This window comes from Mastigoproctus giganteus, chromosome 4, assembly GCF_048544385.1.
Source record: "Mastigoproctus giganteus isolate SK-2022 chromosome 4, ASM4854438v1, whole genome shotgun sequence".
Lineage (NCBI taxonomy): Eukaryota > Metazoa > Arthropoda > Arachnida > Uropygi > Thelyphonidae > Mastigoproctus > Mastigoproctus giganteus.
Window position 1 is genome coordinate 195,133,686 of NC_143578.1, and position 26,015 is coordinate 195,159,700.

The window sequence follows — 26,015 nt, forward strand, 5'->3', positions numbered from 1 at the left end:
TGTTTTGTGGATGAATGAAGCCCATTTCACTCTTAATGATACTGTAAACACACAATTGCAGAGTTTGGGCAACAGAAAACCCTCGAGCTTACACGGAAACTATTTTGCATCAGTCAAAAGTAACGATGTGATGTGGATTCACCTCTTCTTTTGTTATAGGGTCTATTTTTCTTTCAGGAAATCAGTGGCTCTGGTTTTGAAACTGTCACAGGTCAGCGTTATGGACCTGTTACGAAACTGCGTTATTCCTAGCCTGGGAGAAAGGCAAGTTTTGGATGTTGTGACATTCGTGCAGGATGGAGCACCACCCCATTTTGCTTCTGCTATGAAACAACTGTTACTCTCAGCGTTTGGAGAGAATTGAGTGATAAACCGTCACTTTGAGCATGAATGGCCACCAATGTAACCAGACCATTGGCAATGCTTAAAGACTCTATACGACAGCAGGTGTCAATGATACCTCCAGAAATGCTGTTTCATGTTGTCCATAATGTTGTTATTACTCGTCTTCATGCAGTTCTCAACAATGAAGGCCACCACATTGAACATTTACTATAATGAGGTGCTTTGTGGTGTTACAGATCAAGTGCCACCTGGTGGACATATTTGGAAATAATTTTTACATCTTTCGGGGAAAAAAAAAACAATTTAATTCTATACATTTCTGTGCTAATCTCGTTACCATACATCAAAAATTCACTGAAATACCGATTCTTTAATTTTTTACTGACTTTTGGATCACCCTGTATATTAAATGCTCCCTTAAAATTCATGAACAAACCAAGAATGTACCAATGAGCAAAGTCACTAACATCCCTCTTCACTGAACATTTAGTGTCTTTGGATGACATATCCCTCTAAAAGCCAAATTACTTATCCTAACACAATCCCTCATGGAACATGAGGGATTGTGTTAGGATAAGTACCAACCTTTCATAAATCTTTGCATAAATATAATCTCATCCGTAAATCTTTCCATAAATCGTTGCCAATATACCCCCCCCCCCCCAATCATTTAGAGACTTGTCCAGGTTCTTCAAAATGATATGAAGAATTGCTATTTTCCATGATAAGGGAAAAGTATACTTTCTTTTAAGCAAGAATTAAAAATGTCTAAAGCCATGTTAGGCCTCAGTTCATAAAACCTTTTAATTACAGCAACCTCCAGGAAATCCATCATCCTTAGTAAGGTCTGTGGCCTCAGGCAGCTCAGCTAGAGAAAAGCTAGGGAGAAATAAGTTATCAAACAAAACGGTCTTCTGTTCCTCATGTACAGTATGAAAAGGAAGCAGTTCATCCAGAATTCCTTCAGCAGATTGTTCTAAGCCAACTACGAGGGTGGTTCAATAAAGAATCGCCCTCACCTACTTCCACATATCACAGAGTCATGATATTTTGTGTGTAGCATCATTGCATATCTCTGTAATAAATGTGTAAAATTTCAGTCCCGTGTCTTAATTTGTTTTTTTTTTACAGAGCTGAACGTGTGACGAAGTAGCATCATGGACAAAGTTGAAGCCAGAGCTGTAATCCGGTATCTGTTCTTGAAGGGGAAATCTCCTAAAGAAATCCACAAGGAGATGACTGCTGTATATAAGGATGAAGCTCCCCATCATATGGCATTGTGAAGCACTGGCATAGACAGTTTAGGTGTGGTCGGACATCGGTAGAATCTGAGCCCATTCCAGGTCATCCCCATTCATCCATTGGTGACAGCACGATCAGAAAAGTGGAGTCGTTAATCGTGGAAGATTGCCGGATATCTGTGCGTAAATTGTCCCAGGAGGTGAAGATTAGCGTGGACTGTGTTGAAACAATCCTTCATGACCAACTCCATTTACGGAAATTGAGTGCAAGATAGATCCCCCGATTATTGACTGGTTTCCAGAAGGCTGATTGACGACAGAAATCACAAGAGTTGTTAGCCCTTTGCCAAAAAAAATGAATAAGACTTTTTCTCTTGTGGAATCACTCAGGATGAAAGTTGGATACACCATTTTGACCCTGAACGTAAAAAGGCAGTCCATGGTATGGAGACATCATGGTTCCCCACCCCCCAAGAAGGCAAGGATCCAAGCGTCAGCAGGAAAGGTCTTGCTGACAGTGTTTTGGGATGAGAAAGGCGTAATAATGACTGATTACCTGCCAAAAGATAGAACAGTTACAGGTGCCTATTATGCCAGCTTACTCACAAAATTACGGGAGAAAATCAAAACATGTAGGTGTGGCATGCTGTCCGAAGGTGTGAGAATGTTTCAAGACAATGCCCAGTTCACACTTCTGAAATTGCAACAACACAACCACTTGTGGATATGAAATACTGCCCCATCCAGCCTACTCACCCGATCTTGCACCATCAGACTTCTTGTTTCCTTCCCTCAAATCAATTCTTCAGGAGACCCACTTCCCTGATGACGAGACACTAATTTCTGCAATAGAGTCATGATTCAATGACTCTGTTGCAGAAAGACCAATCTGACCACTTCTACAAAAACAATATCTGTAGCCTCATCCGTCGATGGGAAAAATGTGTAAATCTGCATGGTGGCTATGTAGAGAAGGACTAAAACCTGTGCCAAGAATCAACAGGCTAACACCTCTGCAGCTAGGTCAGGGCAATTCTTTATTGAGCCACCTTCGTATATGTGCATTATCTCTAGTAATGGTAGAATTAACATTAACAAAGTTAGACTTTTCAGTAATTATATTAAATACAGAACTCCAGCAATCCCTGGAGCCTTGAACCCTTATATATTCTTACTCCAAATCTTCTGCACCTTTGAAACTGTCTTCTTACCTTTATAACACACTTCTTCACATCTGTTAATTCAGGATTCCACCAGAAAACTGGGCATTTAATTACCTTGCATCTTTTTGTAATTTATTAAAAGCAGCATACAAGATATTTTGAAAATAACATTAACCTTTTCATTTGCATTAAAAGTGTTCTAATTACATAAATCAATTTCATTAGAAACATATTGGTCAAACTGATCCAACTTGGCAGATTTAACCAAAAATCTTTCAGGCTTATATTTTATGGCTTGCAAGACTGATCCTCAGTACTAAATCAATGCACCTGTGATTAGTAGTAATCCAGCTTTCACAAACTTCCCAATCAAAGATCATATTAAAAAGTAGTCAAAAACAAACTGTAAAGTCTATAAATGACTCTCCATGTACAGAGGAGAAGGTAGGGAATGTCTCAACACATTTAGTACCAGCAAACCAGAGGTTGAGTGAAACTGCCCAAGTTCTAAGCTTCTGCTATTGGATACTGCACCATCCCTAGATTGGCGAAGTTGCACTGAAACCCATCCCCACTATGATATAATATCTGAGCAACCCATAATGATAGTACAGGCCACAAAGTTGATAACACCAAATTCACTTATAACCTCACAACAGATTCCATGATCATCACACGAGGATAAAACCTTGGTGATAACCAATCTTTAGGCACAGTGGGCTGAGAATGTTGTGTTTCATTTGTAGTGTAACAATCTTAGCCCGCTGGGCATTTATCTGTACAATTTTAACCCTTTCTATTCATAACACCAGTTAACAAATTTTCAATTTTTTTTTTTTTTTTTTTGTTTCTTTCACGAAAGTATTTTTCTGTATTGTTTTCCATGTGTAGAGTTCAGAAATCAGCATTAAAAAATTATTTTGCTTAAGTTTTGAAAATACTGCTGTATCGTATTCTATAAAATAAGCTACATAAGCATAAAATGGGATAAATAAATAAAGAATATCCATCATACTCTTTTAATATATCTTATATCGAAAAACATGTTATATTATATTAAAAAAAAACAGTTTAAAAAATAAGAAAATAGTTTAAAATAATAAGAAACCCGATACATTAAATCACTTGATTCACATTTCACGCTTATTTTTCTTTGCCTCTCATTTGTTTGTACCCCACATCTATGGCATCTCTTGCCACAATCCAGCAGTAGCCAACTAGCATTGCAGAGTTCCATTTGCTTTGGTATCACTTTTCCATTGCTAAGATGTCTTGATGGAATCTTTCAACATGCTCATTACTTAATACGCCACAGTTGTCCGAGGAAAAAATCTAAATGGGAGTGAAAAAAGTGTACATTTAATGACATATTGCAGCGTAATTTATGGTATGATTGATAGGTTTCTCAAAACTTAGCTGTTTAGTTATCTGCTTTGTTTCCAAGAAATTTTGTTTCTACAAGTTTGAAAGCATCCCAGGCCACTTGCTCATCACCATGCAGGATCTGGTCAAATCTTTGTCCTTGTCCTTATCTGTGCGCCAGTGAACATGCCTTACTGTCTTGGAAAGTTTTCAGTGAGGTATTTGAAAGGTGAGCCTTAACAAATTTGTTTCTTAAATTCCAATTTTATGTGTAGGGGAGGATTTTGCTTGGTTCAACTAGTGGGCTATAATGGACATTTTTTACCCCTGAATCAAGTGATTACCTTGAAGGCCAGGCTTTTCTTGTGCAATGAGAAGACCATGCTGTCCCATTCACAAAGAAAACAGCAAAATTTTGTGTTTCTCTGCCACATTCCTAACGAGATGGCAATAACTTTTGAGTCACAGCAAATCTGCTATTGGTATCCCTTGGTAGTTGATGGATTGAGTAAGAAGCTTCATGTTATTGTATAATTCTTTCATGTGAACTGCATGGCCTATTGGAATTTATAGTAGTATGTTGCCTTTGTAGTAGCACTGCTTTTAAACCCAATTTAGAAGAATCTATGAAGTCTTGAGAGTTGTCAATATTAAGTGAGTCCAATAAATAATTGATTTCAGTGCAGGCAAGAAGGTTATTTTCCATTTAAAAAAAAACTAGATTAAATCCTTTTGGCAGTATATAGACACTTAAAGATTATCTTGAAGGAGCCTAAAAGTTCTGCCTTATTTTTGGTAAATCAAGATCTCTGATAAGATTATTTAATTCATTTTGTGTGGCTCTGCAGAAGGGAAATTGCAAATAAAATAAAATCAGGATCTGTTGATGTTGGGGGGGGGGGGTTCCAGGTGATTTATCTTGGCCATCACCTGCTCTTCATCAGATTCTAAAACACATTCAGTTGGTGGCTCACAAATGAGAAATCCTTCTCCGTAGGGTACTGGTCAAATGGCTGATTCAGTTAGCCTAAGATCCACTCTTTCTAATGTAATATAGCATCTGCTATTCTCCAGTGCCACACAATGAAGACCTGCCAATTCCCAATCTACTGTCCAGAGAATTGTTCAAAATTGGATGATGAATCTGGGAAATGTGATAATTAGGATTATACCAGAGAAGCCTGTTCAAGTAAAGTAGCATATTTCTCTAATCAGCAAGAATCAGATGATTGTGTGAGGGATTTAGGTATAACCAAATCCAGTGCAGAGCTTCACATAGCTTAAAATTACTGGAATCTACTGGATCTGAATTACAAAATTTACACATACAGAAAAAAAGACATCTTGCTTGCTTGTAATTTTATGCCATTGCAGTACCTTCATATTTGTGAAAAGATTTCCTAAAAATCCTTCAAATTGGAATATATATCCATCAATACCTATTCACACCCTGTCCATATTGAAGAAGATTGTGCAATGTGGGTATGCGAAAAGATCAAGTATGAATGGGATGTTTATGTATATACTACTTTTTCGTATTTATTGTGTGCCTTACTCTGGTGCATGCATGCATACGCGCGCACACACACACTCTCTATTGGAAGATCATTAATAACTAAAAAAAAAAAAAAAGTTCTTATAAAAATGTCTAAAAACACCTGGTCAAGATAGTTTTTTGAAGTTTTGCAGTGAAATAAGAGGCATCAAAACAATATATGTTAAATCTTATTTTTTAAAAAACTGATTATGTAGTTTCTTTGCTTTTGTAGCTTAAATCCTGTACAATTGATTTCCAGGAGTGAGATATGGTTTACTTCTTCAAAAGCACATGTCGAAAAGTATGCTGCATATCATAGAAAATGGCACTGTATGTAGAAATCACTTGTTATTTGAAGTAAGAAATACCTCTAGGCTGTGGACATTTCAATCACTTTTCAAAACAAAATTATAATGATAATAACAAAATGCAATAAATAAATGCATGATTATTTGAGTAGCAAAATTTCAAGAACCTTTAACTCAAGGAGGAAGAAGAAATTTTTTTGAATGCTTATTCAATATGACCGGTTTCCTTTATTATTGATCTCCCAATGTGCTCCTCAAGATTAGTACTAGGCCTCAGAAATTATCCTATATTATATTAATGTGTGCACACATACACTCATTAATATAATATCAAAATGAGTATATACAGAGTGTTTTCGAAGTCCAGCCTGATAGGAAAATATATCTTAAAGAGAGTAATTAGTAATTACAGTGATTCTAATGAGTTATGAACTGGTGTTTATAATGGCTGCCCCTCTATTTACATTCATTAGCACGCACATGCATGCACACACCGTTGTGGCCTGACTGCCAAGCATTAGTAAGCAAGTGAATTCATAATGATTATAAAGTACTTCACTGGACAAATTCTTTTTAATTTAATGCAGTTTCTTTGAATAAAAACTTCCCTATTCTCTGACACTGCCTAAAGGAAAGAAACCAAAGGCTTATAAATAAAAGCCACCTTCCTTATATTTACCCTAATCTAAACTTGGTAACTTCAGTAGGAAAAGACCTTACTCCTGAGATGAAAAGGAGCAGTCACGGACATAGTAATAACAATAGCAATAAAGGCATGTGACGCAAGAAAGCAAGCATATGAGCTTATGTAGCATCAGCCAAAAAAAAAAAAAAGTAATAAAATAAATAAATAAAAAATGCATGATTATTTGAGTAGCAAAATTTCTTGCAGCCTGTCTGCAATTACTCCCAGGTCTTTTTCATTTTCTACCACTTAGGGTGGTAGAAAATGGTCTTATTCATCAACAACATATTACTTGGATCAGACAATCCTGACTAGAGAGGCAGACACAAGGATGATATTAATCCATCTGCTATCAAAAGATAGAAAAAAAGACAATTGTGGCAATATACATTCTAGATTCTTAATCTTCAACAGATCATCCTTCAAACAAGCTTTTACCATTTCTTGTTCCAAAATGGATGGAAAATCCTGCAGGCATCTCCTTAGATGATTCACAGGTTACAATCAGGAGACTTACTTGTAGAAATGTTAGACTCTCAACGATCAGAGCAACTTCTGATAATATCTATCTTTGGTGGAATCCCTACAAAGGGCACTCCTCATGTCACCTTAAATATTCCAAGGGAGTAAACTCACACTGCTTAATAAATGTCTCAGGAGATGAAATAGTTAATGAACTGTACTTTCAGAATGTTACACAAGCCAAAAGAATAGTAGCCAAGCAAGATGGAATGCTTGTTCTTGTTCCATAATTTTCCGTTTCTTACTTTGAGGCGCCTCCGTAGCCAGGTGGGAAGGAGCAGCAGTGTGTAGCACACTCTTCTTGATTAGACCGGGGTTCGAGCCCATCACCACCAAATACGGAGGATGTGGAAAGGTCAGGGAATGACCACCGCATATCCTGGAGCAATATGGCCTTAGTTGCTAATGCTCCTAAAAAAAAAAAAAATAAAAAATAACCAAGTTTCGTACTTTCAGCACTGTAAGGAGTCAGTGTTCCAGATCCCCTCAGATGCTTTAAAATGTCACAAATTCAGTCACTCTCAAACAGTCTGTAGAGTAATTGACATCTGGGTTGACTGCAGATCTAAAGATCACTTATACAGAATGTACTGCCCAATTACAAAAGTGTCCTGCCTATTCAAAAGCAAACAATGGAAAAAATAAGGAAAAAAATTCAAATATAATGTAACAAATCAGGAATCAAAGAAAGCAGGTATCACCAACTGCAAATCTTCAGACCTGCATGTCAGTGGTCCAATTTCAGTCAGGTGCACACAGAAAATGTACTGCAGCTATTCAGATAGACATATTTGTCTCTCCAAGTGTCTTAGTTGCAGATGGGATGCCTCTGTACCCAGGTGGGCAGGAGCAAAAGTGCGTAGCACATGCTCCTTGATTAGACCAGGGTTCGAGCTGTGACCAAATACGGAGGATGTGGAAAGGTCAGGGAATGACCACTGCATATCCCCGCAGATGGGTCCAGATCCGTACTTAAAGGGCAGCCAGAAATACACGAAAATCAATTTAAAGCTATACCCTGTTTTCTCTGAGCTTATTTCAAGTATTTGGAAGTTCCCCCGGATATGTGACCAGTGTTTCATGAGGTAAGTCTGCCACCAAATTAATACCTCATACCAGTAGGAGATTTTAACGCAAGAGTTGGTGCTCAATCAATAGAAAAATGTATAGGATCAGAAGATGAACCCATGGTCAACAATAATGGAAGATTTTTGATAGACTTCTGCATTTTTAATAAACTTAAAATCACAGATATATTTTTCAGACACATGGAAAGCAAGAAACACAGTCTATAATAGATTGTATTATCATTAAAGAAAATTTAAATAACAAAATTAGAGACACTAGAGGCAGTGAAATTGACAGTGATCACTACCTACTAGAAGGTACTTTCAAAATAAAAAGAAATTATTTAATAAAAAGAAGAAAATACCAACAACAACTACTAAGAAATTAAAAATACATTTGCTGGAAAATGAAAGCACTAAATTATTGTATGAAAGTTGATTGAAAGATAAACTCAAATCAGATGAGAGTGAGTTGAGGAAATCTGGTAACACATAAAAAAATCAATTCTGGGAGCTGCTGAAGAAAGTTTTGGATATAAATCGAAAAGAAAAAAATAAACAATTGACGAGGGGAAAAAAAGGGCCTATAAACTGTTCCTACAAACTTCAAGACCTACATTTACACATAAAATATAAAAAGCTTAGAGCAAAAGTCAGAAAACTAACCAGAAGAATTTGACGGGATGACTGGGATAAATTTGTTAAATCCTTGGAACATGATATCATGGGCCCACAGAGAAGAAGTTTCTAAATTTTTAAGGAATTACAACTAGATACAAATGATCAAATAAAAACCAATTCCATTTCTCAAGCAGAATGGATTTCTCAAGCACTATTCCGAACTATGGTCTGGAACTAGCGAATGTGAAGATGAAGACAATATAACACCAGAAGAACTAGATCTAATATTACAAAAACCAAAAAAAAAAAGCACAGGCATAGACAGTTTGAACTTGCCGTTATGAGTGTTAAGTTCATAACTATTTAAATATGATAGCATGTTTAAATTTATATAAATTTATTCATATTTATATAAATATGATACTTTACTAAAAAATGCGCTAAAATTGTTTAACATCATATTGCATAAGCAACAGATACCAAAGATTGGGAAACAGGAATAGTAATCAATTTACACAAAAAAGGTTCCAGAAATAACCCTAACAACTACAGAGGGATAACACTGCTATAAACTGCATCAAAGCTATGCTCTAGTATACTAAAGCATAAACTTAACAAATTTAGTCGTCAATTTCTGGAAGAATGATGTGGGTTTAGAAAAGAAGTACAACAGACGCTATTTTCTCACTACAACAAATTTTGTAGAAAAGAAGAGATTTTAACCTACCAACATTTCTGCTGTTTATTGATTATGAAAAAGTGTATGACAGTGTAAACTGGGAAAAACTTTGGCTGATTTTACATGAAGAAAATATCCCAACCCAACTCCGGAAAGCAGTACAAAGCTTATATAAAAACTCAAAAGCTTGCATGAAATATTCTAATGGCCAGCTATCAGCCCCAATTAACACCAAAAAAGGAGCCAAACATTGGATGTGGACTATCACCAAATTTATTAATATTTACATAAATAAAATTATTAAAACATAGAAACAAACAGTTAACAACAGAATATAGTTGAACAGGAATAACATTCAAACTATATTATATGCTGACAATCAAGTTATAATTGCAAAATCAGAAGATGAACTACAGATAGGAGTTAATGAACTGAATAAAATAGTCAAAAAGTAAGAGATGATCTCCACCTAAAAAAAAAAAAAAAAAAAAATTAATGGGATTATGTGGAAAAATCATACAAAGAGTCAAATTGTTATTGATGACAAAGTAATAGAACAAATATCTGATTTCACCTATTTGCGAAATTTAATATTAAATGAAGGAAAAGACATCGACACTAAACTACAAAAATATAATAAAATGAACAGAATGGTTAAATGCCACTTCGGAACTGAAACAAAATTAAAATTGCGCAACATCGCTTCAAAATCAGCCCTCTTCTATTCTATTCTACAGTTGTGAGACTTGGGGGTAATAAATAAGAAAGATGCACAAAAACTAGAAGCAGAACAAATGAGATTAAGATCATTATTAGGCTTTACAAGGCTAGATCATCAAAGAAATTCAGACAGTCGTCAGAAATTAAAAGTAAATAATATGGTATCAGAAAAAATGGATCAGTCACATAAAAAGAATGAACCCCCCCAAACGGTCCCAAAATTAGCATTTAACTAGAAACCTACAGGCAAGAGAGAGAGATGTGGGCCGATCAAGACAAAGATGGCAAAATCAAAGACCACCTCCAAGAGCTACAATGGAACAGGTCTTAAAAAACGTAAGCTGGATCAAGTTCATGATGATACCCTGCTTTCTATTGGCACCTCCGTAGCCATGTGGGCAGGAGCAGCAGTGCGTAGCACATGCTTCTTGATTAGACCGGGGTTCGAGCCCGTGAGCCACCAAATATGGATCATGCGGAAAGATCATGCGGAATGACCACCGCATATCCCCGGAGCAATATGGCCTTAGTTGCTAATGCTCCTTAAAAAAAAAAAAAAAAAAAAACTGCTTTCTATTCCTCCTATTATTAACCTAACAGTACAAATGTCAAAAGAAGCAACCAGATGTCAAGATAATTGAAAAGAAAGATACTTCTAATGTGACTATTGACAATCAAATACGGGAAGATGCAATCTGTGAAATATGTGCAGATAATGCAGATTTCACCCAGGCAGTATCCTCTTAAGAAAAATAAAGCAAAAATTTACAAGCAAAACCAGCCTCTTTGAAACAAGGCAAGATCTATTGAACCTAAATACTGAATACAATAATCCAGTGGAACTGTTGGGGGCATAGCAATCTGGATGTTCTGGATGACAGTTATTTTGGGTCATGTTCTGAAAGTGATCTTGCACAATATAATCTGTCTATAGGAGACAAATCTCACATTTCACAACTGTCAATTAAGCATTATATTATGCGTTGGAATGATAGATGTTCCTTCAGTGTGGAACATTGAGTTGTAGCAATACTCATTATTGAGAATATTCCCTCCAGACATATTACTCTACTAACACCTTTAGGAGCTGTTGCAACATGTAATTATATTTGGTATTGCATTAACAGTTGTCTCCATATATATCACACCAAATCATACATATACTTTTTTCTGACCCATAATATGTGAGAAAACAGCTACCTACACCTTTCTATATTCTGGGAGATTTTAACAAGCACCATACACCATAATGCTCAATTCATCTTTGGCCCTGAGTGCCAAGTGCTAGTGTCCAAGTGATTTTTCTCAAACAATATTTAGAGTGATTTTCCCAGTGAGTTTGTTCTGTTTAATTTCTAGTGCCTTTATTATTATCAGTTCACTGTAAGTGGTTCTGTACTTAACAAATTTTGAGTGAGAACCCAGAAAGGAAAACCACCTTTCTTTTCTTTGTATTTTTATAATCTTTCTTACTAACCAACTAACTTCTCTAGCTGCTTGGTCACTGGGTGGTGCCGCTTCTGCCTCCATGTGGTGGGGCCAGTAACCTGTGGAAAAGTTATCCTCCAGGGCAAAAAAATGTGGGAACGACAGTAGCCTTATGCAGGTGAAGTTTTTACAGCTCAGGAAAATAGAGAAGTTTTTTTCTGTTTTTATTAACTTAAATTGGCATATTAACTTATTTTCTAGAGTAGCCTTATATTTCTAGTTACTATATTAAGTTTAAATTTTAACTCAGATAGAGATTTTGTAGATTATTACTTAGTATCGGTAAGGGTAGCTAATCCACGTGTTTTACAAATTTTGCAGAGCCGGCGAACGGAAAGTTTTTTAGCTATATTTAGCTGCATTATTGCCTAATTGTTATATTAAATTATTTTCTGTAAGTAACTTATAGACCTAGTCAAGGTCCTTGGTTTATTCTGAATAGAGACAGCGAGATTTTGGAAGTTAATTAATACTTAAGTGTCTGTAGATTTACCGTTCATAACTTGCCGCCATTGTTATACGATACAATGTTATATCCCGAACTAGACAGCGTTAGCCTAGTATAGTATAGTATATAATATTATCAATTAATCAGTAAAATATATTAATCTTGTTGAACTTCATTGTCAATTAAATTGTACTTTTTAACTAAATACATATAATGACTTAGATTTTACAAACGTAACATAATTAATTAATACATAACTTGATACAGAAGTTATATAAAGAAACTCGAAGATAATAATACTTGATACTGAAAAAATATATATAGAAGTTGGGATACAAGTTTAGGGTTATAATTTTGTACTGTAATTGAAATTTTTTTAAAATTGAATCCAAATCATGACTCAGACCAGAGCAGCAAAGCAAAAGGCTCAATCTAAATGGAGTGCTGTGACTTGGGAGAACTGAGGGGCGCAGTTGCCTCTGAACCACAGCCTTTTAAAATGCACTGCTTGCTTGATGTTTGTGGAACAATCAGGTACGGGACATGATATTGCCAAGGGGGATGTTTTTGAGTGTGCGCTATGTGAGGAAATGAGGCGACAACTCAGTGTTGTTATGGGCATGTATGAGAGCTTAAAGGACAGAGTGGATGCCCTCGAAGAATCTAAATTGAGGGCCCATCAAGCTCTCAGCTGCCCACATCAACGCCAGAGCTTGCACTTGATCATCACGCAACACAGTGGCAACCACCAATGCAGAATGCGCTGGTCCCATTCTGCATTGGACTAGTAGTTGTTGGAACTAGTAGTTGTTGGTGACTCTATTGTCAGGGAAACGGGGAACAGTTGGACAATAAATGGATGTTGGCGGCATGTGTTCGGACAGTTTTGAAGGAGAGATCGGGAATTATAGAAGCCAATTCAGAGGAACAGTGCCGATGGAAGTATCTGTAGAAAAGGCATGCAGCAGAAATAGTACATCTATGAGACAGCAAGTGGAGAGACTCTGTTAGAGAGGAGTCATTAATTAACCTAACTGCCCTATTCTGAATGTAATCTAGAATCCCGAGAAAGAGGTTTTGAGGGCACCGTCCCAGATGAACGGTGCCCCCAAACTGGAGTTTTTTTCTCAAACTGAAAAGTGGAATGCAAGGTGCTATCATCTTGGATTTCTGGTCAATGAAAGGTCATTAATATACAAGAGGAAAAGGGTGAGGGGAAAGAACTGAACCTTTGGGGACATCAGCATTAGTGGAGAAGTTAGGAGAGAGAACCATCTACCATCACCCTCAGTGAGCGGTCAGAAAGAAAACTCTGACCGGTATTCTGGTAACCAATTACAAAAAACACAGTTGGCAAACCATAAGATGGAAGCTTGTTTAGAAGACCTTTATGCCAAACACAATTGAAAGCCTTTGAGATGTCAAGAGCAGCTGCTTGTGTTTCACCGAACTTTTCCATTGAATTTGTCCATTGAATAAATGGGTAATATCCTTATGACGGAAGACTACAGGAGGCATTGAATGGAGTGTGTTGGGAGGTGTTTTACCAATATCATTAATACATGAGTTGGAAGAAAAATGGGATGCTAGTAGGTCAACTTTATCCTTGTCTGAAGTGACAATAGAATCTGGTTTTGACAGAGGTGGGAGCAGATATGGGCAAAAGTTGCGGCCAATAACTTTGGAAAGAGACCAGAATGCTCAGCTACCATTAGGGCAAGAAATAAGTTTTCTACCCTCGGCCTGTTCAAAATCTAGTTTGGACTGATTAATAACTGCTTTACACTTATTGGGAACTTTGGTTTAAACAGAAAAAGAAACTGAAGAATTGGAAACAAGCCAATTACGATATGCAACATTCTTCTCTTGAAGGGCCTTAGCATATTTATTAGAAAACCAAGGTTTAGATAAAGGATGAGATTTTAACATGTAGTGTGGAATAAAGGATTCCATTCCTACAAGAATAATTTCACTGACACGATCTGAGCAAACGTTGACATCAGAAGTTTTGAAACAGTAATCCGACCAAGGAAAAGAAGAAAAGAAATCTCAAATGGCATCCCATTTTTTTTCATTTTTGTAATGACAAACAATACGATGATGGGAATAGCCATGAGATAAAGGCTCCATTGGAGAAGAGACAATCACCAAGTTGTGATATGAGGTGCCTAAAGGACCACTCACTTCGACCGTGTACTTAGAAGTGATGTTTGTGAGAAAAATATCAAGCGTGTGGGCTGTATGGTTAGGATTGTCCGGTATTCTGGTAAGTAAATGAACAATCTGTGCGAGGTCATTAGTAATTGCAAAAGCCTCAGCATCTCGACCAGCTGGGTCTGTGTGACTACAGAATGGAAGCCAGATGGAGTTGTGAACATTAAAATCACCAAGGAAAATTACGTCACTGTTAGGAAAGTTGTACTGGAGAAAGTCAATTTGCATAAGAGAGGAAGTCAAAGTGATTAATGGAGTTGGGAGAATGGTAGAGACAACAGATGAATTTGACAGAATGAGGTAGAGAGATTTTAAGCCAGAGAAGTTCGAAGAGAGGAGATTCCAAATTACCAAGTCTCTGACAGGGAATATCGGAACGGACATATGCACAAGTACCAACTTTGAGGCAAAAGGAATCATACGGCGAATAATTTGGGAAACTGAGATGAGCAGTGGTTGAATCAACCAATAACTGAGATTCTGTCAGAAAAAGTACATGGGGTTTGGAAGACTGTAAGTGGAAATGGACATAATTGAGATTAGAACTGAGACCATGTATATTTGTAAAATGAACTTTGAAGTGTTTGGGAGGTTTAGATCTTTTCGCTGATAAGCTTACTGTATTAGTTTGACAATTCATGGTGTATTCGATAGCAAGAAAAAGTGGGGGGAAATGCTGTATGAAGTAATGAAATTTTAGGATATGGCGTAGACATGGAAAGAATATACCCAGATCCTTGACATAACGTGGCCTCGACAATGCCCCCCGCATACACAGTACTTGGACTCCCTCCAGTCACTATCTGGCAGAGTAGAGGTAGCAAGATTATACACTAGCTGATTCGGAAGCCTCCTAGAGAGTTACCAATAGGTTCAGTCCGGTGTACTAACTGCTGGCCTGCGAACACCGTTTTAGAGCTGTACCCTCGAAATGTAAGGAAGATTGGATCTTGCCATGGTGTTCATTCTAACCTCAAAAGACATCGGTCATACTGGATGATGGAAAAGATGGAGAAGGGTTGCCCGGAACTTAACTCTGGAGACTAAACATTGGTTCCACCACTTCAAGTCTCCAATAAGAAAAGTGGTTGTATTGCACCGGTTGATGAGAGTCATCTACCACCTATTGCCTAGTAACACATAGGGTCAGCCTTTCCTGCATGTTGTGTGGGTGCCACACCTCGACCCCTACTTACATTGGTTCACACCTGGGTGGTCACCCACAGTGTGCTTGCGCATGAAGATTTACTTCATGCGCAAGATGGTGAGACTGTTAGTAATACCCAGGATTACTAACAGTCTCCCACCATCGTGAAGGTGCAAGTAGACGTTTTGGCTGTCACAGACCATCCGGACTTCGCCGAAATTGGACTTGAGTGTCACCCGAATATCATTTCCATCAGCATTTTAGACTCCCGGGTAGCAAGCACAGCTTGTCTGGCCTATCTGAGAGAATGTCTGCGACAACCTGAAGGACCATATACTTTTTTGCCAATATACTGCCAAAAATAAATTTTAGTATCTCAGAGGATGGTTCCCTTTCAGAATGCATTCATAGACCATCTGTTGTGTCATAGGTTCATCTATTGTCAAAAAGGTTGTTTTATCACAAATGTTTGATATTGGGACTTGTTGAAATTGTGTTGGAAATAATTTTATATTTACTGTACTTTTCCATATGCTTGATAGTTTTCTCTTGAAAAAAAAAAAAAAAAAAAAATCATTCGCTGTACCCTCAAGATATTCATCAGCAAAGAATCTACTGGTATATTTATCTTTTAAGGAGATTGCCAGGAGATGCCAAGATGGATGAAAAGAGATTTAGTGAATTTGATAGAACAGAAGGTAGCATGGAATAGTTAGTATAAGCAGAGGTTATGATGAAAGGAAGCAAGCTTAAATAGCATTTCCTCATCTTTATGTCCCCCTGCAACAATGTGTCTATTATTCCTCAAATTTATTCAAACTACCTACTTTCAAAACACTGATGGAAGTTTGCTTCAACAATTGATCAATAACCCTTATTTCACCCATTTCCTCGCTCCAAATGTTTGTCAAGTTCTGCCTTGAATCTATTTAAGCTATCAACTTCTACAACAGATGGAAGTTTGTTCCAGCAGTCAACCACCCACTGGCTAAAGGCAAATTTTGCACATCTATCCTACAACCGTCTTTCCTCAGTTTGAATTTATATGCCCTCTCAGGCGATTATTCTGAGCAAGAGGAAGTTTGCATCAGCATTGAGCATGCTCAAACCATTCAAGGCATTATACACCTCAATCAGATCACCTTGCAGGTGCCTAGTCTCCAGACACTGTAATTTGCAAAACTTAAGCCTTTCTTCGTAAGAGCAACCCTTTGTTCTGTTCACTAATCTTGTTGCCCTTCTCTGTACTTGTTCCAACAGCTCTACATCCTTCTTAAAATGAGGCCTCCAGACCTGTATATAGTACTCACCATTGCCTAATACAAAGGGATAATCACCTCCTTATCCCTGCTAGAAAAATTCCTGTATATCATTGACAAGACACCATGAACTACTCTTGCAGACTGTCTGCACTGCTCAGAAAACTTCATATCTACCTGCACAATTATCCCCAGGTCCTTTACATTCTCTACCACTGTCAGTGTGGTACCAGAGAGTTGATACGTTACTCTGGAATTACTGCTTCCCATATGTATTATCTTACATTTGTCAATGTTAAACTTCATTTGCCACCTCTCAGCCCATCTGCTCAACTTTTCTAAATCCTATTGCAGCAGTGTACTGTCATTAACAACCCTGCCAGCCTCCGTATCGTCTGCAAACTTGGACATTAAGCCTGCTATACCATCATCAATATCATTTACAAACACAGAAAACAACAATGGACCCTGAGGGATTCCACTAATAACATTAGTCCACGAAGAACAGTGTCCATTGATTACCACCCTCTGTCTTCTCCCACTCTGCCATCCCTTTATCCATAGTAGCAATTTGCCTCCAATGCCACACTGCTCCAATTTGTTCAGCAGTCTTTCATGTGCAACAGTATCAAAGGCCTTTCTAAGATCCAAATGTATGATATCAAAATTATTCTTTGCATCCAGTTCCTTTGTGACTACATCATAGTATCCAATCAAATTTGTCAGACACGACTTCCCCTTAACAAACCCATGCTGTGTCCAAGCTATAACTGAAGTCTTGTCTAAATGATTCTGCAATGCTTCTTTAACCAGTGCCTCGATTAATTTCCCTGGAACAGAAGCTCAACCAACAGGCCTGTAATTACCTGTGTCTCCCTTTGTGGATTGGGTTCACATTTGCACATCTCCAGTCCATGGGTACCTCCCCTCATTCCAGGGAAGCTCTCATAATTATGGCTAAGGGTTTGCTTACTTCCTTTGCTGCTTCCTTTAATATAACTGGAGAGATTCCATCCACCCCCAGTTGCCTTTCTTATGTTTATCTTCAACAATTTCTCCTCCACTTTACTCTCAGTTATTTCAAGATTATCTAGCTTACTGCCAGAGTTTCATAGACCTCTGGCATTCTTCTCACTGAATAACTCCTCATGTGTGAATGTAGATGCAAAATATTCATTTAGTTTGTTACCTACCTGAGCAGGATCATCAACAGTTGAACCATCGATATCAAGTGGACCAATCTGATTTATCCCCTTCCTTCTAGAGTTTACATAAGTAAAGAACTCTTTGCTGTTTTTCTTTACATCCTTTGCCAAAGATTTCTCGTAATCTGCCTTCCCTGCCTAACCTCCTTTGTAACTTGGTTACAGACCAGCTTATATCTATCATAGCCTTCTGTGTCACATGTTAATTTATATGTATCCCATGCATTTTTCTTCTCTGTCACATGTAATTAGTTCATTTGACATTCATTTAGGCTTAAATCTTGAACAGTATTTCTTTGTTGGTATGAAAAGCCTAGTAGCTTCCAAGATTAATTCCATGAATGCTTCCCATTTTGAATTTGCTGTTGGTAACATCGTCAGTTGGTCCCACCGTATAGAACTTAAATACTGTCTCAGACCACCGTAGTCACCTTTACGAAAGCAAAAACCCTTCCCTTTACCCTTGATGGTAGTTACCTCTTTAAGTAAATCGCACTTCAGCACACTGTGATTACTGCCACCTAGTGGTTCCTTTATCTACAGATTCTTGATGCATGAAGAATCACTACTGATAATCATATCAAGAGTATTATTCCCTCTAATTGCCTCCCGAACAAGCTGCTGTAGAAAACAATCATTCAATAAATCCACAAAAGCCTTGCTAGTGTGTGAGTGACCAACCCACAAATTTCAATCAATCTCTGGGGAAATTAAAATCCCCCATTATAAGACACTCTGATTTACTGGTCCACTCTATTTCTCTGCACAATTATAATCATCCGATTCATTTGGCCTATAACACACACCTACTCTCATTTTTCTTTTCCCAGTGCTTATGTCACACAAAACAGATTCAACATTGCATTGTCCACCCACTTCAGTTGGATCTACTTCCTTAGATTTTATGTGTTTCTTAATTAACAACATAGCCCCTCCTCCCTTTCTGTACACATTGTACTCCCCAAATTCCAGTTCTGCACTGCTTTTGTCTATGTGACATGTCTCTGATATCCCAACAATATCTGCCTTTGATGTTTTCACTAGCACTTCAAGCTCATCAAATTTATTAACTATACTGCTAGCATTGGTGTACATGCAAGTATACATGCACCTGTTTCTACTCTTAGTTACCCTAACACAGCCCATGTATTTACTTGTTCCACTGACTCCCAGCAGTCCTGGAAATCCCCATTGCCTTGCTTTCCAGGCTTCTGCTCAATTGCATTTCAATAGAAGTAGTGTAAGAATCACTTTTACCTCTGCCAGCGGCTACTGTTAATCTATTGTTCTGTGTATCCCCCCCAAGCTAGCAGTTTTCCGACCCACCTAACTCTGCCTTGATAGCATCAGCAAATATTCTTGCACCCTTTCTATTTATGTGTATCCCATCCCTGTAGAAGCAGTCTCTCTTGTTAACAAGCACTGACCAGGCTGAGAAAAATTCTACCCCTTGAGCCTTGCACAGTCTCTCCAGGGCAGAATTGATCGAAAAGCTCTCCTCATATGCTCCCTCCTATTGTGTCTGGGCAGAATTACAGACACTTTCAAATTCAACCCTAACTCATGGCTTTTTTTCCAGCATTGACTTGTACTTAAGTAATTCCGCCTGTCTCCTACTCTTAATATCATTAGTGCCAACGTGTACAACAATATCACCCTTTGTGCCCTTAAAAGATGATATCTGCTCTACAACATCATCAACCTTTGCCCCTGGCAGACATACCCTTGTCCTGTTCCATCTATCCTTTTTTGCACAATATGTTCCCCGTTTCCCTGACAATAGTCACCTACAACTAGTTCCTTTGGAACCAGTGCATTCTGCCGTGGGGTTTGCCGCTGTGTTGCTTGATGTTCAAGTGCAAGCTCTGTCATTGATGTAGGCAGCTGAGAATTTGATGGGCCCCTCAATTTAAATCCTTCAAGGGCATCCACCCTGTCCTTCAAGCTCTCATATAAGCCCATAACAACGCTGAGTTGGCACCTGATTTCTTCGCACTCCTTACATCATGTACACACAAAGACATTCCCCCTGGCAATATCATGTCCTGTTCCTGATTGCTCCACAAACATCAAACAAGCAGTGCATTTCAATAGACTATGGTTCAGAGGACAAGTGCCCCCCCCCCCTCCCAGTTCTCCCCTGAGCCACAGCACCCATTAGTTTGAGCCTTTTGCTTTGCTGCTCAGGTCTGAGTCATGATTTCCATTCAAGTTCAATAAAATTCCAATACAAAATATAACCCTAAACTTATATCCCAATGCAGTTATAGCACTATATATATATATATATATATATATGTGTATTTCGGTATCGAATGTTATCTCCAAGTTACATTATATGACTTACTTATATGTATTAATTTATGATGTTATGTTTGTAAAAACTAGGTCGCTATATTTATTTAGTTAAAGTTCAATTCAATTGACAATGAAATTTAATAAGATTAACTGATACTACTATTCTCGCTAACTAGTTCGGTGCACACGTATCGTATAACAATGGCAGCAAGTTACAAACAGTTAATCTACAGACACGAGGTATTATTTACTCTCCAAATCGCGTTATCTAAATTCAAAATAAACCACGGAGCTTTGACTAGGTCTATAAGCTACTTATAGAAAATAATTTAATCTAACAATTAATTCAATAAAGTGGCTAGCTAAGTATAATTAAAAACTTTGCATTTGCGGGAGCTGCAAAACCTGTTTAGCACGTGGATTTGATACCTTTATCGATACTAAGTAATAACCTACAAAATCTCTATCTAAAATCAAATTAAATTAAAGTATTAGAGGGGAACAGGTATCCTGTGTGTTATCAGACACTCAGCCTAAAACACTGATGGATCCAATATCTCTCTATTACAGAAGATTTAGGAGAAGTCTGGTTGGCCTGCCTCCCTAAAATCCACTCGTGCACACCTTCTCGATGGTAAGCCCTGTTACGTCATTTAGGTGGCAACGAACGTGTAGAGTGGTTCTCTTCAAGACGCCTGGTCAGCGTGAAGAGGAAAAGACCAAACCCTCCAGCAATGAGAGCACAACAATACAAATGGCCCTCAGTCCCCAGCAGCTTTCACTCTCCCTCTTACGGCAGCGAGAGGATCAGAGTGGAAGCAGAGGGTGCTAAGAATCTCTGGATACGACCAGGCTGCCATGCACGGAAATTGAACTTGGCCTGTTATAACGTACGATCACTCATCGGTGAAGACAGGATATTAGAGCTGAAAAAGGAATTAGAAAATGTGAATTGGAATATCATCGGTTTGGCTGAAACAAGAAGAAGAAATGAATCACTTATAAGTTTATCAAGTGGAAATCTGCTGTACACCAATGGAAACAGTGAAAGGAGTGAAGGTGGAGTTGGGTTTCTGGTCCATAAAGATTTTAAAAACAACATTTTGGAATTCAAAAGTACATCACCAAGGGTGTCAAGACTAATATTCAAGACTTCTAAGAGGTACAAGCTAAAGATTATAATGGTTTATGCACCAACATCGAGCCATGATGATGAAGAGGTTGAAGAAATGTACACTGAAATTGAGAGTCTTCTAGATGAGCAGAAAACCCACTACACTATTATTATGGGGGACTTCAATGCTAAGGTTGGAAAAAGGCAAAACAGCGCAGAAATAGGAACTATAGGAAATTTTGGAATTGGTGAAAGAAATAAAAGAGGTGAAAGACTTGTGGAATTTGCAGAATCTCAAGGACTGTCAGTAATGAACACTTTTTTCAAGAAAAGGGTGAATAGAAAGTGGACATGGAAGAGTCCAAATGGATTACTAATGAAATCGACTTCATCCTCACCAACAGAAGATATATTGTGAATGATGTTACCGTCCTGAATAAGGTAAATGTTGGAAGTGATCACAGAATGGTAAGATGTACACTTGATATAGATGTAGGAAAGGAAAGGAAAAAACTGACTCGAGTAAATAATACAAAGGTCATTGAAATAACAGAGGAGGAGAAAAAGCAGTATGTACTGGAACTTAAGAACAAGTTTGAGCTTCTGCAGACTGCTCAGGACGAAGATATCGACGAGGAATATTACAACTTTCTGAAAGTGATAAAGCCCAAGAAACCTATAGGGAAACAGAAATCCAAAGAAGAAAAAATTAGTCAAGAAACACTTGTCATGATGAACCAAAGACGACAAATGAAGAGCAAGAAAAACACCGACAGGGAGAAAATTGAGTATACTGAGTTATGCAAAGCCATTAGAAAGAGACTCAGAGAGGACATAAGAAGATTTAACACAAGAAAAGTAGAACAAGCATTAAGGGAAAACAAAGGATTTAAATCAGCAGCCATGAGCAGTAATACAGAAAGACAAATGATACTGAAACTGAAGAATAGCGATGGTGTACTTATAAACAGCAGAGAAGGCATAATTCAAATAGCAGAAGACTACTATAGAGAATTATACAAGGAGCGAGGGAATGATACCAGCAGTGGGGAAGATGGATTGCAAAGTAGCAACACATACGACATACCCGATATTCTTCCTGATGAGGTAGAACATGCATTGAAGAAAATGAAGAATCGGAAAGCCCCGGGGGAAGATGAAGTTACTGTAGAGTTGTTAAAATTGGGAGGAAGAGACATAACACAAAAACTGGCAAGGCTCTTCACAAAGTGCATTAGAAAAGGTGTGATGCCTAAGCAGTGGAATAATGCAATCATAGTTTTGCTGCATAAGAAAGGAGATAAATCAGAAATTGGAAATTATAGACCAATTAGCTTGTTATCCCATATCTACAAGTTGTTCACAAGGGTCATTACTAACAGATTAGAAAGAATACTTGATGAGAATCAACCGAAAGAGCAAGCTGGCTTTAGGACAGGATTCTCAACTATGGATCACCTTCACGTAATATCACAGCTAATGGAGAAAGCAAATGAATATAAAACACCATTATGCCTGGCATTTGTGGATTATGAAAAGGCATTTGACTCCATACAGCATAAGGCAATGTTTCGGGCACTGGAAAGACAAGGCATAGATACTCCATATATTATGATTTTGAAGAAAATATATGAGAGTGCTACATCCTTTATTAGACTAGACAAAGACAGTTGCAAATTTAAAATCGAGAAAGGAGTTCGACAAGGAGACACAATATCTCCGAAGCTGTTTACTGCTGCCCTTGAGGAAGCTTTCAGAAGATTAGACTGGTCGCAGAAAGGAGTCAATGTGAACGGAGAGTACCTAAACCATTTACGATTTGCAGATGACATTGTGGTCATAAGCCACGATCCCAAAAAATTAGAGGAAAATCTTAATCAGTTATGCACAGTTAGTAAGGATTTTGGACTGAAGATGAATATGGCTAAAACAAAAGTAATGGTGAACAAGTATGCCACGGAAAGGGAAATAATGATTGAAGGAGCAGTAATTGAAAAGGTGGAGTCATATACTTATCTGGGACAAGTTATTAGCTGTAATAATGATAAATGGCTGGAAGTCAAGAGAAGAATAAATTTTGGATGGATAGCATTCAGGAAATATAGTCACATACTGAAGAACAATATCCCAGTTTGTCTGAAACGTAAAATAATGAACCAATGTATACTCCCCACCATGACTTATGGAAGTGAAACTTGGGCATTCACCAAAAGAATGGAAGAGAAGCTAAGAACTACACAGCGAAGAATGGAACGAATTATATTGGGAATCAGACTGTTAGATAAGAAGAGAAACACATGGATTAGGCAGCAAACTCAAGTAAAGGACATTCTTATCAAAACTAAAGAACTAAAATGGTCTTGGGCAGGACACATAGCTCGAAGACATGATGACAGATGGACTAAGAAAATAACAGAATGGTACCCAAGAGGAGCTAGAAGAAAACCTGGAAGACAGAGGCGGAGATGGATAGATGAAATTCATGAGTTTTTGAGTAGTAAATGGATGGCCAGTGCTCAAAACAGAAGGAACTGGAAAGTTGCTGGAGAGGCCTTCATCCTGCAGTGGATTGAAAATGGCTGATGATGATGATGATTGTTACTATGAATATAAACCAACTCTAAAAAATAAATTAATATGCCAATTTAAGTCGATAAAAAAGCAAAACTTCTCTATTTGCTGGAGCCTGTAAAAACTTCACCTGTTCACGTGTATTCACTTGCCAAACATGCGTTAACTGTTTTACATTTCATGTATGTTGGCAAATTTCACATTTAATATGTTAACTTTTTCAGTTTTGTCAGCAACTTGAACAGGATCATCATTGGTTTTGTCATTCATATTTAGTGGCCAATCTGGTTTACATTGTTCCTCTCCTTCTAGTGTTAACATAAGTAGAAGATTCTTTGCATGCTTAGCCAAAGTCTGTCTACGAATGCAAAGTCAGAATTAACAAAAAAAAAAAAAAAAAACCCTCTAATTGTGTCTTTTGGTACAAAAATTTACAGCTAAGTATGATTAGCTGGGTGGCTGGGGTATAGATTGTATGAGGACTATGATATTGAGAGATAAGATGAGCCATTTGATATTGCTGTTTCTGGATAAAATTTCATTGGAAGGATATGCAGGTTCGTATGAAAATGATGTGCCTTAACATCATTTTCATTTAACTTTTCCATTTTATTGATTTTACTTTTATGAAGTGATTGTGAAACCATTCTGTAAATTTCAGAATTTTTCATTAAAGCCTTTGCTGAAGAAAAATCTCTTTTCTATTTAAATAAAATGCATATGTAAAAAGAAGACAGTTCCAGATTATAGAGGGTCTGAAGCAAGGCTTACTGTATTGATAAGATGAGCCAGAGGGGGGGTCTAATTGGAAAGGTACCGAGTTCAGAGTAAGGCTCTAAGTATCAATAGTATTTACACTCTCCTAAAAGTTTGAAATTGCAGCATATGACGTTTCATTATTTTTTTTTAAATTAGCTGTGACAAGATTTAAAAAAAAAAAACGAAATAAAGGGCCCTCTTAAGTCGGCACGCGATGGTCAGTAGTGTAGATTTGCGTGCGTATTGAAAAAATTTTTTTTAAATACTACAAAGTATTTTATGATTTTTTTTTATTAAGCATTGAAATATTTACAATATTTCAATATTTTTACAAAAAAAAATATTGAAATGATTAATATTGACAATCACTGATTTTTCATCAAAATATCCTCCACAAGATTTTATCACTGCCTTACACAGATGTAACATTCTGGTGATTATTTTATAATAGTGTCTTGACTATTATTCCAAGTGATCTGCAAGGTTTTCCATAGATTTTGTGAAGATGAGTACACTTCATAAAAGCTCTGTTGGGTTTAAGTCAGGCAATTGGGGGGCACATCTTAATTTGCAATACCCCTCCTATTGTTAAGTTGCTAGAAAGGCCCTGCACAGTTTAAAGCTGTGCTTCAGATCATTCATTCTCTTGTTGTAATATAAGATTTCTTCCACAAAGTCGAAGTCCGGAGGATATTGCATTATGTTCAAGAATGTTTTTATAACTCTCTTTTCTTAAAATTCCTTCAATTCTGATGATGTCACCCACTCCAGGAAAACAGAAGCAGCTCCAAATCATGATAGAACTGAAGTTACCGTTCTTGACTGTAGCACTAAATAATGTAGCACCAAATTTTCTTCAGTTGATTGCCTCACATAAACTCTACACTTAGATCCAAAAATTTCTAATTTGGATTCATTTCAATTGTCCAATTTTGATAGCTCTTAGCCGAAGCCAATTGTTTATTTCGATTTTCTGGTTTTAATTAAGGGTCTTTGGACACAGCCACGAAGTCCTGCTTATTTAAGACAAAGTTTTGCAGTAGATGTAGACACAGGAGTTTTTGTTCCTATTGAACTCAGCTCATATTTCAGGTGTAGTAAGTCATGAGTTGCTTTTATAATTCAGTGTTATTGTCTTATCTTGTTCTTCCATTGTTATGCTCGTTTGTCCTTTAAACTGCTAGTATCCTTGAATTGTTCAATGGTAGTTTGTACTCCTTTAAATGAAACACTTTTTTTCCAATACTTCTCGTGGAATAACT

General features: G+C 37.3%; 1 protein-coding gene across 2 annotated transcripts in view; it reads left to right on the plus strand.

Annotated features, from left to right (window-relative positions):
• The window catches only part of mfrn (mitochondrial iron transporter mitoferrin), a 143,519-nt gene that overhangs the window by 109,975 nt on the left and 7,529 nt on the right, over nucleotides 1-26,015 (plus strand). Inside the window, exon 5 of one of the 2 annotated variants that reach the window (XM_090371963.1) lies at nucleotides 1,159-1,229. The exons of the other annotated variant lie outside the window; for it this stretch is intronic. The gene's annotated coding sequence lies outside the window, so the exon portion shown is untranslated. Of the gene's footprint in view, nucleotides 1-1,158; nucleotides 1,230-26,015 lie in introns of those variants that run through there. 2 annotated transcript variants of the gene reach the window in all.